A 17,344-nucleotide genomic window follows, 5' to 3' on the forward strand; every position below is an offset into this window, starting at 1 on the left:
AACTATCTTCGGAAGTGCCAGGCAAGCAAAGCCCCCTTGATCACTCCGATACAATTCCACTCTATTGCTCTTGCTCTCTTGTATTACATTAGGACAACAACGATTCAACTGTTACATGTTATGGTAGTTGAACTCGTTCCTCTGCATGACCTGTATTTGCCATAGTAAATAGTTGAAACCCTCTAGCATGAGTAGGATTTGTTTGAGCCATGATGTGCCTAATCATTCATGCTTGCTTGTTATGCCTACTATGCTTAGAGTTGTGTCAGGTCTAATTCATCTGGGATGGGCATGTCCTAGTGCTGAGAGCTAAGTGTGTGAACACGATTTGGTAAAGGCAACAATGAGAGGCCATGTAGGAGTACATGGTGGGTTGTCTCATTGCAAACCGTTGTGAGGAACTGGGTTCTATGTTTCTGATTCAAGACAGTTACTACCACACATTAGGATCCTTAATTGACTCTCTCGACTTATTAATCGCCTTGATCTATGTCTAGGAGTTGCAACTAGTTTCTGGTGTTTGTAGGATATGTGTTGGAGGTCGTGCATAGCGACGACCCTAGGGCTGGGCTATGATGCGGTATAGACACCGTGGCATGGTGTACCGAGGCACCCATTTGGTGGGCTTGGGAACCGTGCACACATCATTTGAGGCCGTGAGTGAAACGTCGGTTGGACTTCCTTTGCAGATACAACCTCAAATAGGCGATAAACCTGGACTAGAGACTTGTGTGGTTAGTTAGGTCATGGCCAACACCCTCGTCAGGCTTCCGCTTGAAGGTTGCCGAGATACATGATGTGTACATGGTGGTAAATGGTGAGAGCATGTGCGAAGAAGTACACCCCTGCATGGTTATCAAACTATTCCAATAGTTGCATCCTTGGATATGGACTACTTGGAAATCTTACATTGTTCATAGACAAGTTGAACTGGATACTCTAAAATGCGCAAGATAATTGTGAGTGCTATGGATGGCCTTCTCATAGGGATACGGGAGCAGATCGATGGTGGTGTATTGATGTGGTGAATATGTGGACTCGTGTGTGCTCTCTCACCCCAAAGAAAATACTGGTAGTTGTAGTACATGATAGCCACCGAGTCAAAGCTGGCTCGCTACAGTGAAACTCCACAACCCCCTTTGTTGATTCTGATGCATATGTAGATAGTTCTGATGTAAGTCTTGTTGAGTACTTTTGTACTCACATTTGCCAAATTTATGTTTTTGCAGAGGAGACTTCAATCTCACTTTAGATTCCTGTGATGAGTTTGACATTGACCGATTAGCTTGGGAATCCCAGACAGAGGTCTGGTTCCTTTGGAGGGTCTTGTAGATAGTCAGGCTTCTCAACCTTTTTCTTTTGTAGATGTGTGTACTCAGACATGTTTATACTTCCATTGCTTCTATGCTTGTATGATGGGTCATGTGACCCCTGATTGTAATATCATGTTACATATGACTCTTTGGAGCCATTCAAATAAATACTTGAGTCGTAGAGCTATGTTGTGATGCCATGTTGTATCTACACATATCATGCATATTGTGTGTATGTTTGAAATGCATTGGTATGTGTGGAATCCGACACCTAGTTGTTTATTCTTAGTAGCCTTCCTTATGGGGAAATGGCTCCTAGTGCTTCCATCCGGAACAAATGGATTGACCGGCATGTGTCCTTCTTTGCTCATGTGTTTGTCCCTACGAGGGAAATGTCACGCGGTGTTTACTGGAGTCCTTTGTAGCCTCTCTACGACTCGGTTACACTCGTTGTTCACTGACACGTGCATTGCCGGGTCATGTATGCATGTCCCTGTAAGTTTGTGCCACCTTGGTTTATGACTAGTCATGTCGGCCCGGGTTCTCTATCATATGGATGCTAGCGACACAATCATATACATGAGCCAAAAGGCGCAAACGGTCCCAGCCAAGGTAAGGCCGCAGCCGTGGAGATACCGCCCGTGAGGCCGTAAAGTGATATGATGTGTTACATGCTAGATCGGTGTGACTTAGGATCAGGGCCCCGATAGTTTTTTTTTATTGTAGGTAGCATGGCACTTTCATTATTTAGAGCATGGCATTTTTAATGATTAAACTATGATAGTTTTATTGCAAGTCATGTTTTGTATTACGATACATGGCAAATTTAATTCATAGACACACATTCATGAAGGCTCTTTCTGGTGGAAGACGCACATTGCACTTCTAGACAAATTTAAATTAATGAGCAAATGCACAATTGGATCAGGACAAACAGTGCTTTTCTGGAAAGAAAAATGGCATGAGCAAACACTCTAGCAGTCACTCCCACTTCATTTGCAATTAATGATGCCCAAACAATTCAGAACTTTTATGAAGTGCAAGATTGGACTGAACACTTCCACCTGCACTGTTAATTGAAGCATATGATCAATTCAATCAATTAGGGGAAATTACCCCTCAATTTCTTCCAGATAGAAAGATAAATGGTCCATTAATGGGATAGCAGGCAAGTTCTCATCTATCCACATTTATCAATAGATGCTTGAATATAAGGAGGAGCACCCCATATTCAACATCATATTGAGTAGTTCCAGCGGAGTAAAACACAAGATCTTCTTCTAATTAGTAGCACATTGCAGAATCAATACAAGGGCACTATTCAAGAGAAAAGGAATGCATTTAGATGACCCCTACTGCCCCCTAACCACAATCAAAAGGAGAGGAGACCACTATGCATTTGCTTTGGGATTGCAACTTTGCACAAGAATGCTAGAACTCCTTGATACCAAATAGACAGAGAGGCACATCTATGTATGAGGACACAATTCTTGCATTGGATCACCTACCAAAGCAATTTGCCACAGGAATTGTCATCTTGGGATGCTGGAACATCTGGATTCAGAGAAATGGCAAAATTTTCAAAGCACAACAGCAATCAATACAATCATGGAGATACCATTTCAAGCAAGATCTAAAGCTTCTTCGACACAAGATCAAGAATAAATATGAGTAGATATTTTCACAGTGGATAGGCAATAATATGTAAAGACATGACCTTTATACCTAGAACAGGAATTGGCTAGTTACCTGCCAATTTTTTATCCAGTGTGGGTGCTTTTGTATTATATTTTGTTTTATTAATATAAAATACCGTAGAACCATTGTTCTACGGTTTGGGGGTCAAAAAAATTAATTTCATAGATATGGCAAATTACTTTGCTGAATCATGGCATTTTTTCCATTTTTTGGTGTATACGACATGGCAATTTTTGATATGTTTTGTTAGCGTCACATGAAAAAAAATCAGATGTTGTTTTTGCTTTTTTTCCAAGAAAAATTGTTTGTAGACATGGCAATTTTACAAATTTTAGGGAACAATTTTTCTATTTTTTCCCATGCCCAATTTTTTATTATAGGGTACCATGGTAATTTTTGTACTTAGACCATGACATTTTTTTTAATTAAAACATGAAATTTTTATTAACTAGAACTTGGTAGTTTTATTGTCGGTACTATGACATTTTATTTTTATTTAGAAATGGAAAATTTATTCATTCGATCATTGCAAATTCAATTTTTGTAGCATGGCATTTTTATTCCGATAGACCATGGCAATTTTATTAACTATACCGCATTAGTTTTATTGTTGGGAGCATGGCAATTATATTTTTATTCTCATGGAAAATATAGGCCTTTCTTTTTTACTCCAAATCATGGCAATTTTGTAATTTTATCTTAGTGACATGGTAAACGTAGATGTTTTTTCATTTACTGTTTCCTAGAAGGAAATGCAAAATACACACGATGCAAAAAATTCTTTCAATAGTGATTCCATATAGTCTCATGGCATTTCCACATGTTTGGTCACCAAAAACACGACAATATTTGAAACTTACTTGTATTGTTCTTTTTCACATGGAAAAATTAGGTAAATTTGTTTCATAAGCCATTGCAAATGAAAAATCATGGGAATTTTCGCTTCATGTTTGTGTTTGCTTTTTTATATAAATTTTTCCATGGATCATAAAGACTTTTTGTTTGTATATTTATGAACTTTGGTTTGTGAAATGGCAAAAAATTTGAATTTTTCTTTTTCATACTATCTTGGCAGTTAAAGAATTTTGCTTTTCATAATATCTTGGCAATTAAAGAATTTGCATACTTGCCATTTTAAATCACCACATAAAATCGTCTACATAGCAAAATCTATGGTTTTATATATTCATGGCAAATATGTGAATTTGTCAAAGAATTTTTTTGTCTCATCAATCTATGTGCCAATCTGTGTATGTATTCTTTTTTAAAAAAGATTTGCACTTTTGCCATAAGCATTTTTTTGGCTTATGGATTTTTTATAGGTAATTTTGGCTTATGGGTGATGCTTGGGAAGGGGAGGCCCAGTTAAAGGCCTGTCAGGCTGTTGGGTCACGCCGGGGGTCTTCTCCCAATTTTCGTTCGCTGGATTGATGCTTCTCTGGCGATTGATTGGTTCACTGCACCCCTCCTCCCTGGCTGATGATCGCCACATATTCGCGTCCAAACTCTAACGTCCATACCAGGACGGACACCTACGCGATGACCCATATACGCCTACTCCGAGCACTACCAAAACTACTATTCTCACGCACGAATTAACCCGCCGAAAGCTCACTGACTGAAAGCAAGCTAGAGCTAGGAACAGAGCGATCCTACTCAGACCTCAATGTAAAAGGTAATTATCATGCTAGAAAGTAAACCGTACGAAGATCGCATCACATGTTTTCACAAGACAAGAAGGAGAGAGCTATAGCGAGAAAGGACATAGAACCGCATGATGGATCTCCCTGAAATGATCGTGTTTAATTTGGTTGCGCCAGGCCAGGTTACCTTGCATGGACCGAGTCAAAAAGACACTTTGAGTTGGCTACCTGATTGGGACAGCGATTCGATCAATTTCATTCCGAGCCACTTGATTTTTCTTTCTTTTTTCCTTTCCCGGTGGAGTGGCAATCGACCGATCCCGATCTCAGGCACGTGGTTGACAGTAACCCTGTCGATCCCGATCGTGCAGCTAGCGTGCGCGCGCGTGCGCTTTGCGTACGTGTGCGTGTTCCGTTCCTCATCTTCCTCCCCGCGATCACACGTTCCCATCTGCGTTTCTCTTGGTGTGATCTCTGAAAGAAGCCCCTGCCGTCCAGTAGGCCGTACCAATTGTCACCGGCAATAACTGTACTGCCTATCACCAAATTGTTCGCACGAGTTGTAGATTGGCCAAAAGCGACGGGCAATTGTGATACCTGAAATAATCTATATTTTGTGGAAGGTCCACCGAGAGATTGCCGACCCAGCTGGTGCCCACGGTGCCACTATCATTGCGTTTCTTCTCTCTGTGTTAGGGTTTCGGGGGGAAGACCCATGTCTGTCTCAGACTCGACAGCGGCGACGCTAGGCGCCATTTCCTCTCCTGAGAGTGTTGTCTTGGAGCTTAGGTATCTTAGGGCATTTTGCTTCAGCCGGCGGACGAGAAGAAAGGGGCGGGGCGGCTCACTTTGATTCTGGCCTGCGGGATTGCATCGGGGAAGGTAAGTTCAATCCCGTAGATTTGTGATTTAATTTCGACCGGTGAGATTCCGGAATAATCACCGGCGTGCATTTTTTTGTTAGATGGAATGGAGTTCGTCATCGTCATCTTCGTTGGATGATTCCGGCATAGAGGAGATGATTTTATATCACGATGTCGACAACCTTGTGTTGTTGCAATCCGTGGACAAATTTGAAAGGGGCCCGAAGAGAAAGTGCCACAGATCCACGGTTGGTCGGCTATGCATTCCGTGCAACCGAGCTCTCAGCGACAAAATGCTCATGAAGGACTACTTCGCCGAGGTACCGACATATCCGGCGCACCTTTTCCGTAGGTGATATCGAATGCGTAGGCCGCTTTTTGTTCACATGGTTGAAGCTTGCGAGCAATACACCGGCCACAAACATAAACCTACTAGTGTGCTTGAAATCGTGGCACAAGAGGCAAGCCAAAAGGATATTGAGAGGGCATTTGGCGTGTTGCAAGCTCAGTTTGCCATTGTTTGAGGTCCTGCTCGCTTTTGGTATAAGAAATCCCTCGGAAATATTATGACTGCATGTGTAATTTTATAAAACATTATCATCGAGGATGAGAGGGATTTGCATTTAGAGTTTTATTATGATAATGTTGGTAGCCGCGTGAAGCCTGCCGGAGACGCAGATGAGATCACTGCAGTTCTTGACACCTACCGGAAGTTTGAGAACAGTGGTTTGCACTACCAGCTCCGTGATGATCTTATTGAGCATCAATGGCAACTCTATGGGAGATAGATTCCCATTTTTATTTGATAAATTCCATATGTGTTTTTTTTATGATTTTGGATACTTTGTTGTTGTAGTAGTTATTCGAATTTGAACGTTTGTTGTAATGAAGGCGGTTGTTGTATTGCCAATTGTTTTTGGACCATTTATATTCATATGTTTAATTTATATTATGGTTCTATTCGGTTTAGAAAATCTAGAATTTGCAAAGCTCCGAAAAATTGCGGTACCGCAAGGCCTCCGACGCGGAACAAATCATGTCAAGTTGTCCCGCAAATGTTTTACGGGACGAGTTTACGGGATCTGTTCAGCTAGAGGCCTCGCGATACCATGATTTTTTACAGGCGACCCATAAATGAATTTTGCGGGACGGGTATATATCAGATCTGCTAGAGATGCTCTAAACGGCGGAGTAAACCTTAGTGGAGTATAATACTCCATTAAATTTTGGCTGGACCTAGCCGACCCCCTAAATATAATGGAGTATGATTTTGTTCTTTCTAACTTATGCAATTCTAGTTTACATTGCAACTACATAATAGCACACATATCGAAACTAAAAGTAAATATGAAGGTTCAAGCAAATCATAAATATAGTTTACAAACCGAATTCAAAGTTTCCAAAAGGAATTATTCAAATATAAACAAACCGAATTGTTCAAATGTAGCAAATGACAGGTAAAAACACAACTATGAAGTGCTTTGAAGTTGCGAGTGATGCTCAGTAAGATCTTCTTGGAGCTAAGTATGAACTTGTTGGTTCTCGATCCTGCGATTGGCTTCAACGAATGCCTGGAACCTATTTGGATCGTACTCCGGCTCAACAGGAGTCCTGTTGGTGATGTACCGAAAGTTCTCAGCCATATCTCTCTCATCTTCAGTGATCATGTTATGCAAAATGATTCAACAAGTCATGGTTTGTCAGAGAACCTTGGAGCTCCAGTACTTGGCAGGGCACGAAGAATTGCAAAGCGCTTCTGAAGCAAACCGAAGGCTCTCTCCACATCTCTTCTTGACATTGGGCAAAATGAATACTTTTTATTATCTTTTGAATGTGGAATTGTTTTGAGTAATGTGGCCCATGGGGGATAGATGTCATCTGCAAGATAATAACACATAGAGTAGTGGTGCCCATTGATTGTATAGTTGTAAGGAGGAGCATCTCCTATAATAAGCCTAGCAAACAGTGGTGATCTCGACAACATATTCAAGTCACCGTGAGAGCCAGGAAAACCAAAGAATGAATGTCATATCCAAAGATCCTTCATGCAACTGCCTCAAGAATGATCGTTGGATTGTTGAAGTGGCCTTTGTACTGGCCTTTCCACCCTACAGGACAATTCTTCTAGGTCCAGTGCATACGTTCAAGTGATCCAAGCATCCCTAGCTATCTTTTTGGTTCACTGTCTGCCATTAGCCTCTGGGTGTCTTCCTTGTTCGGTGCCCTCAAGTACTTTGGTCCAAAAACATCGATCATTGCTTTAGTGAACCTTTGAACAGCCTCCAAGATTGTGTCTTCACCTGCAAACATAGTCGTCAATTGCATCGGCCGAACACCCATATGCCAAAAGTCAAACAGCCGCAATGCACTTCATTAGAGGGCTTGCACTTATCTCTCCGCATGCATTCTTTCTAAGCTTGAACCTATCATCATATTTCTCAATGGCTTTTGTAATGGTGAGAAAAGGACTTGTGTGCATCCGAAAGCACCGGCAAAAGTACTTCTCTGAATAGGTTGGATTTGGATCAAAGTAGTCTCTCATGATCTTGGCATGGCCCTCCGCTCTATCACGGTTGAGTTATATGTGGCCAAACTGTGATCCTCTCCTTGTCCGTCGAATATCATCATTGAGAATCATGCCAAGAATGATTTCAAAGTCTTCATGTCTTCTTGCTCTTCTAATGATGACGATTCCTCGAAGATCATCTCTCTCAACCTTTGCATCTTCAATTCAAATGGTTCGGTTCAATTCGATTGTACAAAATGAATGAAAGGAAAGAAGAAAAGTAAAAAAACTCACCTAGGCAAACCGTTCAACACTTGCAAGGCGGTGGTGGTGCACCGGCCAGCCGACGACGTTCAGGAAAAACCAGCGGGCGGTGACGCGTGGGAATGGCCTGCAATGGTGCACAAGCAAGGTCAGATGCGGCGGCCACCAACGAGGAAGAAGATTCGAGAGAAATCTGAAGAATTGGCTATGGCGATGGTGACGGCGTTTCACCTTGATTCCGGCGACAACGATAGTGGCAAACGGGCTCGGAGTCTGGTAGAAGGACGGCGAGGGACAAGGGAGGCGATGAGGTAGCGGCGGGGCCAGCGGACGGTGGCCGGAGGTGCGCCGACAAAGAGGCAGTGGGGGTGGGAGGCGCGAGAGAGGCATACTTTTTACTCCGCGTGGTCATGATCGAGTATATTTAGGCGCCGAATAGGAGGCGGAGCAAAAAAAATTACTCGATTCGGTTTTACGGATCGGCTAGGTGCCTGTTAAAAGAGTAAAACCGAAATTTTACTCCCCTGCAGCAAAATTCAAAATTTATTGTTTTGAAACTTAAGGTTTTTGATTTCTTAAAAAAAGAGAGACCTGAGGCAAGGTGGGCTCATATTGCAATTTCCGATGGATGTCCTTGGTAGTTGCTTCGTTGTTGTTGTCGTTGTTGCTGCTGTTGCTGCTGCGGACGTAATTAGCTACTTCTAAACTAGTTAATCAGTACTGTGAATTGGTCAACCGATGAAGTATGATCTCACTGTATGGTACCAGGTCGTGTAAGTGTGGTTGGCTCCGATAGAGAAACACATGACTGCAAATACTATACCTGATGGCCACTAGAGAGTACTGCTGAATGTAGCAGAGAACTGTCATGATAACTAATCAATTATTTTTTTCACAAAAAACAAGCACCCGCAAGTATTTTTTTTACTGCCCCATGCACATGTCATATGATATGGATATAAGTAGCTTTATATGCATTTATCTTTTTCATTAAGAAATCTCAGTTTAACTACTTCCTGCAGTAAAGGCTAGCTAGCTTGTTAGCTACTTTGTGGTTTTAGTGCATGCTTCGTCGATCAACATAGAAAAAATAGCAATCCTATCTTGCTTTAATGCATGCTTCATAAATAAACATAAACTAACTAACAACGTCTCTGGAAAAGTGTTAGGGCATCTCCAACGCTAACCCTCAAAACGGCCCCGGTATTCGTCCACAGAAGAGAGCCGTTCAAAACTATTCACTTTCATTTTTCTGTCTGAGAGGAGAAAGAGGGGGCCATGCATTTGGTTGCTTTTGTGTGTATAGTGTGCGGTTGGGGGAAGAAAAGGAAAAAGATCATGTGGGGACTTTTTGTTGATAAAGTGCATGTCCAAACTCCCGCATAGCTCGATGTTTGCGGGAAACGGACGGCCGAACCGCTCCGCTGATCGATATTTCTATATTAGATAAAAAAAGTTAATAAAAATGATCCGGACAACACAATTCAAATATATACCGAAACGTTGAAGGTCGTGTTTGATACATAGACGTGAGTGGTAAATATAGTAGGGCTACCCCTTGCCGACTACATAAGCACATGCACAATCATTTTTTTTTTTGAAGGGAGCACATGCGCAATCATTCGTTAGTTGGCAAGCGGCTATCAAATGTGCTGAAAGTCGAACAACAATAGTACTTTATGGCTAGGACGATACGCAATGAGCCAATGAGCAAGCTAAGCTTCGTCCTAATTTAGGATTTAATTGGAACACCTCCACGAGATCGATTCGTTTAATTCCAACGTGCAAACAATTAATATAGCTACGGACTCTCTCGCTACGCTAATTGGTTGGACTATTTAAAACTAGAGAAATACCCGCGTCTTCCGTCAAAAGTCCGCTTCGCTGGCGATTCTTCTAGCAACAATAAATAACGAATCAACGCTTTGGGCAACCACATGCGCTAAGGGCGACCAAGCCAGCCACGGCAAATCAGGGCGGCGTCAAATAATGAGCAATGGAATCCAGAATGATTCGCCTTTGTATTGGCGCGAAAAGTGAAATGATGATTACTTTCTTTGTTTTTAAATATAAACTTTTTTAGACATTTCAAATGAAATACAACATACAGATGTATGTAAATATATTTTAAAGTGTAGATTCACTCATTTTGCTTTGTGTGTCGTCACTTATCGGTATCTTATACTCCCTCTGTAAACTAATATAAAAATGTTTAGATCACTATTTTAGTATTCTAAACGCTCTTATATTAGTTTACGGAGGGAGTATTTGGGAACTGATGAAGTAAAATTTTGGGGTCGGTCGAAAAGATTTGGCATCCAACCAAACGGATGCCAAGGCTGTTGGTCAGTGCTGAGATTTTGGCAAGGCGGTTGCTGGCTACAATCCGAACAGTCCCTAAGTACTTATAAAATCTGATTTTGTAATATAATGGAGGGTCCTTCTAATACATTATTTGAATCAATTTTTTCTTAATTAATAAATAAGGCAAATCTTACATCTCTATTTATAAAAATAATAATATAAATACTATACGGTGCATCCGTTAAACGGCCGGTTAAGCCGGTCATGGGTCGGGCATATACAGAAGATAACATGTAGCAGTACGATGGAATCCTATTTATAAAAAAACAAGCTGACAGATTGAGATGCGAAAACTTGTCCTAAATCAAGTGTCTAGCCTCAGCACAAAACCGTGTGTCGGCCACGTTTCCAACTCCAGCGTCGCATCCATCAATCCGTCGCATCGATCGCGCGTACGGGATCGCACATACATATATAGTTGCTGTTAATCGACAAGGAAATGGCACTCTCTAGTGCCAAATTAATTGATCGCACAACTAATAACGTACTCTCTCTCAGATAAAAAAAGAAAAATAACGTACTCTCTCCTGGTTGTATAATCACCAACGCTAAAAGAGCCTGCTGATCGAGCGGGGGTCGCAATCGCAGGTACCCGGTCAATACTGTACATTGATGATTGATTATTTCCTTGACACGGACCATTATCATGCCGATCAACAATTAACTGGGGCGTGTGTAGCTGGTCAATACTCCAAGTTCTTATCATTCTTCTTTTATAAAAAAAAAAGGGAGACAGTTGGAGCTAGCTAGCTATAGTCCAAGTTGTGATATAGGTAAATTAAGGCCATGTTCGGTATTCATCCACTCCTAGAATCTACGAAGCGGGCAAGCTGCAACTCTGCCAATTTGAACTGCAGCTCCGCCAACTCCCGGAACGGAGCATTAGCGAATAGAACCCTAAAGGTAGAGCTTAATCTTCTTTTTATTACAAATTTGACTCCTAATGCAACAACCACGTTAAATCTCTCTTCACCCGTTGAATTTTTTGAGAAAAGGCAATCGATCCAACTTAAAATTAATGAAGCTAATCAACCGCGAAGGAGACATTGGTGTTGTAAACAACATGAACACGCTTGAGAGCAAGAAGAAGAAGAAGAAGAAGTACATGCGATTAGCAAACTAACACAACAAATACAACCACCGGGAGAGCACAGAGGTCTGAGCGCACGAAAGGAAACATCTTAATCAAGACGCAAGAATAACTCGTCGCCTAAAAGGATCGGCGACTAAAGAATCCTAACAAGCAACAAACATGACGAAAAAGGGTTTCCCCCGCTTTATATTATAAAGCATACCACCAAGCATCCAACATCAAGTTACAAGTACAATAAGTCATAGAATCATGCTGGGGGCACAGCAAGACAAGCCCCAAAAAAGAGTACTAGGAGACGCTAATCTGGCTCAGGAGGGGGCGGGGGAGGTGGCGGGGGAGGAGCAAAAGACGCCGCCGAGGCACGAAGACCCGCCATGATGTTGTCGATGACGACTCGATCGCTCCGCTTACTAAGAGGTCTCCAAAGCTGTAAGAAGCCACACATTTTGTAGATCACATCAGTCACGCGGGACGGAATCACTCGTTCGATGACTAATTTATTGTGGGTACACCAAAGGGACCAGGCAAGGGTACCTAGCGCGACCCAAATAGGGGTGCGCCTAGTCCCGGGGAGTCGGAGGACCTCCCCGAACAAGTCTGGGAGGTTGTCATGGCACCATGTGCCCCCAACTACCTCCCGAAAGCAGCTCCATAAGAACTGCGCCGCCGGGCACCGGAAGAAGATGTGGTTGCAATCTTCCGGAACCAGACAAATGGGGCATAGACCGTCCCCGGGTCCATTACGCTTACGGACCTCAGTGCCCGAGGGGAGGCGTCCTCTAACCCATTGCCATAAAAATATACGGATCTTTAGGGGGAGTTTGATCTCCCAGAGCACCGTGAGCTCCACTAGACCGGGAGTAGGCACAATCGCCTGGTACAGGGATCTAGTCGAAAATCTACCGCTTGGCTCGAGGTGCCAGGAAAGTGAATCCGGTTCCAAAGAAGGAGGATGAAGGGCAATGCATTCAAGTAATTCATCCCATTGCGAAAGTTCGATCGCCTCGAAGGTGCAATGGAAGGCAATCGCGCCTAGGTTCTCTAGTGCCGCGGCCACAGAGATCTGTGGGCGAACACAGATAGAGAATAGGGTGTAAAAACGCTCTGCAAAGGGGCGGGGTCCCGCCCATCTATCCAGCCAAAAGAGGGTGGCAGACCCAGAGCCTATCTGAATGGAGGTCCAAATGCGTAGGACCGGCAGCAAAGATATCACCGATTGCCAGAATTGGGAACCTCCAGACCTAGAGGCAAACGCTAATGGTTGCACGCGAAGGTACTTCCTACGAATAATCTGAAGCCATAGGCCACCCTCCTCCGTCTGGATCCGCCAAAGCCATTTGGACAGGAGGGCAATGTTCATACGCTTGGAGGAGATGACCCCCAAGCCTCCCTGGTCCTTAGGTTTGCAGATCTCAGACCATTTGACCATATGGTACTTCTGCTTATTGTTCTCTCCCGCCCAAAAGAAGCGGGAGAGTAGTGTGGTAATTTCCTGATGAAGGGATTCATGTAGGCTATAGAATCCCATTATATACATCAGTAGGCTAATAAGGGAGGAGTTCATTAGAATCACTCGAGCGGCTTTAGAAATCCATCTCCCTTGCCAAGGCTCCATTCTAGGATGGAGCCTGGCGACTATTGGATGGAAATCCTTTTCCAGGAGTCGTGCATCACTAAGGGGCACGCCAAGATAGGTCGTCGGGAAGGAACCCAAGCAGCAGTTCAGACGATTAGCAATCCGCTGGGCCTCCCTTTGGGAATATCCCATGACCATTACCTCGCTCTTGGCAAAGTTTATTTTGAGGCCCGACATTTCCTGGAAGCAGAGGAGGAGGAATTTGAGATTCTGTATATCCTCATCAGAGCCCTCCACCATCATAATGGTGTCGTCCGCGTATTGGAGATGGGTTAAACCCCCAGGTGTCACCAAAATGAGGGCATACCCTCTTAATGTGACCCGCACGCTTGGCCAAATCCAGAATCGAGGCGAGCGCATCAACCACAAGGTTGAATAAGAATGGGGAGATCGGGTCTCCCTGCCGGACCCCTTGGCCAGTCATGAAGTATGGGCCAACCTCCCCATTGATATTAACAGCTGTCCGGCCACTCGTAACTAATTGCATTACCTGTGCTACCCAGTGAGGGTCAAAGCCACGTTTCAGCAACACTTCCCGAAGGAAGGACCAATGAACCGTATCATAGGCTTTATGGAAATCGATCTTGAAGAAGACCGCACGGAGGTGTTTGCTCTTAACCTCATGGATAATCTCATGAAGAGTAAGAATCCCATCTAAGATATATCTCCCTTTCGTGAAGGCCGACTGGTTCGGATGATGAATCCGGGGAGCAACAAGGGCCGCCCTAGAGGCGTACCCTTTAGCAAGGATCCGAAAGATCACATTGAGGACTGTGATGGGACGGAATTGTCTAATGTCTGCCGCTCCCGGTACCTTGGGAATCAAGGAGATAATCCCGTAGTTAAGCCGGGACATATCAAGGGTGCCCTTGGAGAACTCGCTAAACAGATCAAGGATGATATCCTTGACCATCGGCCAGAAGGCCTGGAAAAAGTGAACCGACAAGCCATCGGGGCCAGGGGCCGACATCGGGTTCATAGCCTTAACAAGGGTCTCCACTTCCGCAACATCGAAGGGGGCTAGCAGGCTTGCATTTTCCGTGGGGGAAATCTGTTGGTCACGTGACCAGATATGGTCAGCTAGGGCGACACCATTTCGCTGTCGACCCTGAAATAGAGACTTGTAAAAGTCGTCAACTAGCAGGCAAATAGCCTAAGGGTCTTGAAATAGCTGTCCACCCTCCCATAGGAGAGGGATGGAGCAACGTCGCCTACGGCCATTGGCGATGGCCTGGAAGTAAGCAGTGTTGGCATCCCCAAATAGCACCCAGTTAATGGAGCCGCGTTGGCGCCAAAACTCCTCCTCCTTGGAGTAAATCTCCATAAGGGAGTCCTCCAAGTTATATCTATGCATCCATTCCTCCGCGGAGATCCCAGTGATATCTGCGCGGAGGTCAAGGCCCCGGATCTCCTCTAGGAGGGAAGCCTTATGAATATGAAGATCTCTCCCAATGTTCGCCCCCCATCCCTTCATGAACTGTCGGGATCGTTTGGACAAGTGATGCCATTCATCGAGAATAGACATCTGCCTATGGGGCTCGGCGCGAGCCGCGACCCAGTGATTCTGGACCGCTTCCATAAAGCTAGGTTGCCGAAGCCAGAAGTTCTCGAAACGGAACCGCGGGGGAGGGCGCGGCCGTTCATCCATAGAAGCGAGGAGGAGGGGGACGTGGTCAGAGCCAATACGGGTAATGGCCTGAAGGGATGCCAAAGGGAAACGAAGTTCCCAGTCCGGGGAGATAAACACCCGATCAAGCACGCTAAGGGTCGGGGAGACCTGTCGGTTAGTCCAGGTAAAACGCGCCCCGGCCCTGTCTAACTCACGGAGACCCAGATCCGCGACCCAGTCATTGAAACGAGCATCTCGGCTAAATCCACCCGAGAGTTATTCTTCTCCTCCGCGGATCGAAGGAGGTTGAAGTCGCCTCCAACCACAACCGGGAGGGTCGCAGAGGAGATCTTGGCATGGAGCTCCGCCAAGAAGGCGGCGGATCGACTGTGATCGGCCGGACCATAGACCACTATGATCTCCCACTTGAAGTTTACGTCACGTTCCCAGACTGCCATACTAACAAAGTGGGTTCCACGGTCCATGGAGCCCACCTCAAAGGTGGCATCCTTCACACCTAAAAGGATGCCACCGGAGTGACCGGTCACCCCACTAGACGGCAACCAGTGCCAGGCAAAGAGATGTCTACTAAGGCGCTCAAGTTCCGCTAGAGAAAACTCAGTGCGCATTGTCTCTTGAATCGCCACCACATTAATGGCTTCCTCACGCATGTACTCAATGAGCTGCCTGCGGCGGCCATCATGACCGAAGCCCCGCAGGTTCCAAAAAAGATCACGCATGATCACTCGCCTAACGGGTCCTCCCTGGACCCAACAGTTGTGACGCCCCCGATTTAATCGTACACTAATCATGCACGCAAACGTGTACGATCAAGATCAGGGACTCACGGGAAGATATCACAACACAACTCTAAAACATAAATAAGTCATACAAGCATCATAATACAAGCCAGGGGCCTCGAGGGCTCGAATACAAGTGCTCGATCATAGACGAGTCAGCGGAAGCAACAATATCTGAGTACAGACATAAGTTAAACAAGTTTGCCTTAAGAAGGCTAGCACAAACTGGGATACAGATCGAAAGGGCGCAGGCCTCCTGCCTGGGATCCTCCTAACTACTCCTGGTCGTTGTCAGCGGGCTGCACGTAGTAGTAGGCACCTCCGGTGTAGTAGGGGTCGTCGTCGACGGTGACGTCTGGCTCCTGGACTCCAGCATCTGGTTGCGACAACCAGAAAGAAAGGAAAGGGGGAAAAGGGGGGAGAAAGGAACCGTGAGTACTCATCCAAAGTACTCGCAAGCAAGGAACTACACTACATATGCACGGGTATATGTGTAAGGAGGCCATATCGGTGGACTGAACTGCAGAATGCCAGAATAAAAGGGGGATAGCTAGTCCTATCGAAGACTACGCTTCTGGCAGCCTCCGCCTCGCAGCACGTAGAAGAGAGTAGATTGAAGTCCTCCAAGTAGCATCTCCAAGTAGCATCTCCAAGTAGCATCTCCAGTAGCATCGCATAGCATAATCCTACCCGGCGATCCCCTCCTCATATCCCTGAGGGAGAGCGACCACCGGTTGTATCTGGCACATGGAAGGGTGTGTTTTATTAAGTATCCGGTTCTAGTTGTCATAAGGTCAAGGTACAACTCCAAGTCGTCCTGTTACCGAAGATCACGGCTATTCGAATAGATTAACTTCCCTGCAGGGGTGCACCACATAACCCAACACGCTCGATCCCATTTGGCCGGACACACTTTCCTGGGTCATGCCCGGCCTCGGAAGATCAACACGTCGCAGCCCCACCTAGGCTCAACGGAGAGGCCAGCACGCCGGTCTAAACCTAAGCGCGCAGGGGTCTGGGCCCATCGCCCTGAGCACACCTGCACGTTGCGTACGCGGCCGGTGAGAAGACCTAGCAACCTCCATTACAAAGGAAGTTGCGTTAACGCAGTCCAACCCGGCGCGCGCCGCTCAGTCGCTGACGTCACGAAGTGCTTCGGCTGATACCACGACGTCGGGATACCCATAACTACTCCCACGTAGATGGTTAGTGCGTATAGGCTCGTAGCCAGACTCAGATCAAATACCAAGATCTCGTTAAGCGTGTTAAGTATCCGCGAACGCCGAACAGGGCCAGGCCCACCTGTCTCCTAGGTGGTCTCAACCTGCCCTGCCGCTCCGCCACAAAGTAACAGTGGGGGGGCCGTCAGGAACCCAGGCCCACCTCTACCTGGATGGAGCCACCTGCCCCTTCAGCCCCCATCTCCAAACAGTATCACCAGTAATGTAACAGTGTAAAGTATATAGTATATGCCCGTGATCACCTCCCGAAGTGATCACAGCCCAGTAATATAGCATGGCAGATGGACAAGAGTGTAGGGCCACTGATGGAACAC

The 17,344-nt window shown here is 45.2% G+C and overlaps 1 long non-coding RNA gene across 1 annotated transcript; it reads left to right on the top strand.

The window, feature by feature from the left end:
- Window positions 1–5,383: 5,383 nt before the first annotated feature.
- LOC119293717 lies at window positions 5,384–6,464 on the top strand. Its single transcript, XR_005143193.1, has 2 exons — window positions 5,384–5,536; window positions 5,619–6,464. It is a non-coding gene; the product is annotated as an uncharacterized LOC119293717 (long non-coding RNA).
- Window positions 6,465–17,344: the final 10,880 nt, after the last annotated feature.

This window comes from Triticum dicoccoides, chromosome 4B (assembly GCF_002162155.2).
Source record: "Triticum dicoccoides isolate Atlit2015 ecotype Zavitan chromosome 4B, WEW_v2.0, whole genome shotgun sequence".
Lineage (NCBI taxonomy): Eukaryota > Viridiplantae > Streptophyta > Magnoliopsida > Poales > Poaceae > Triticum > Triticum dicoccoides.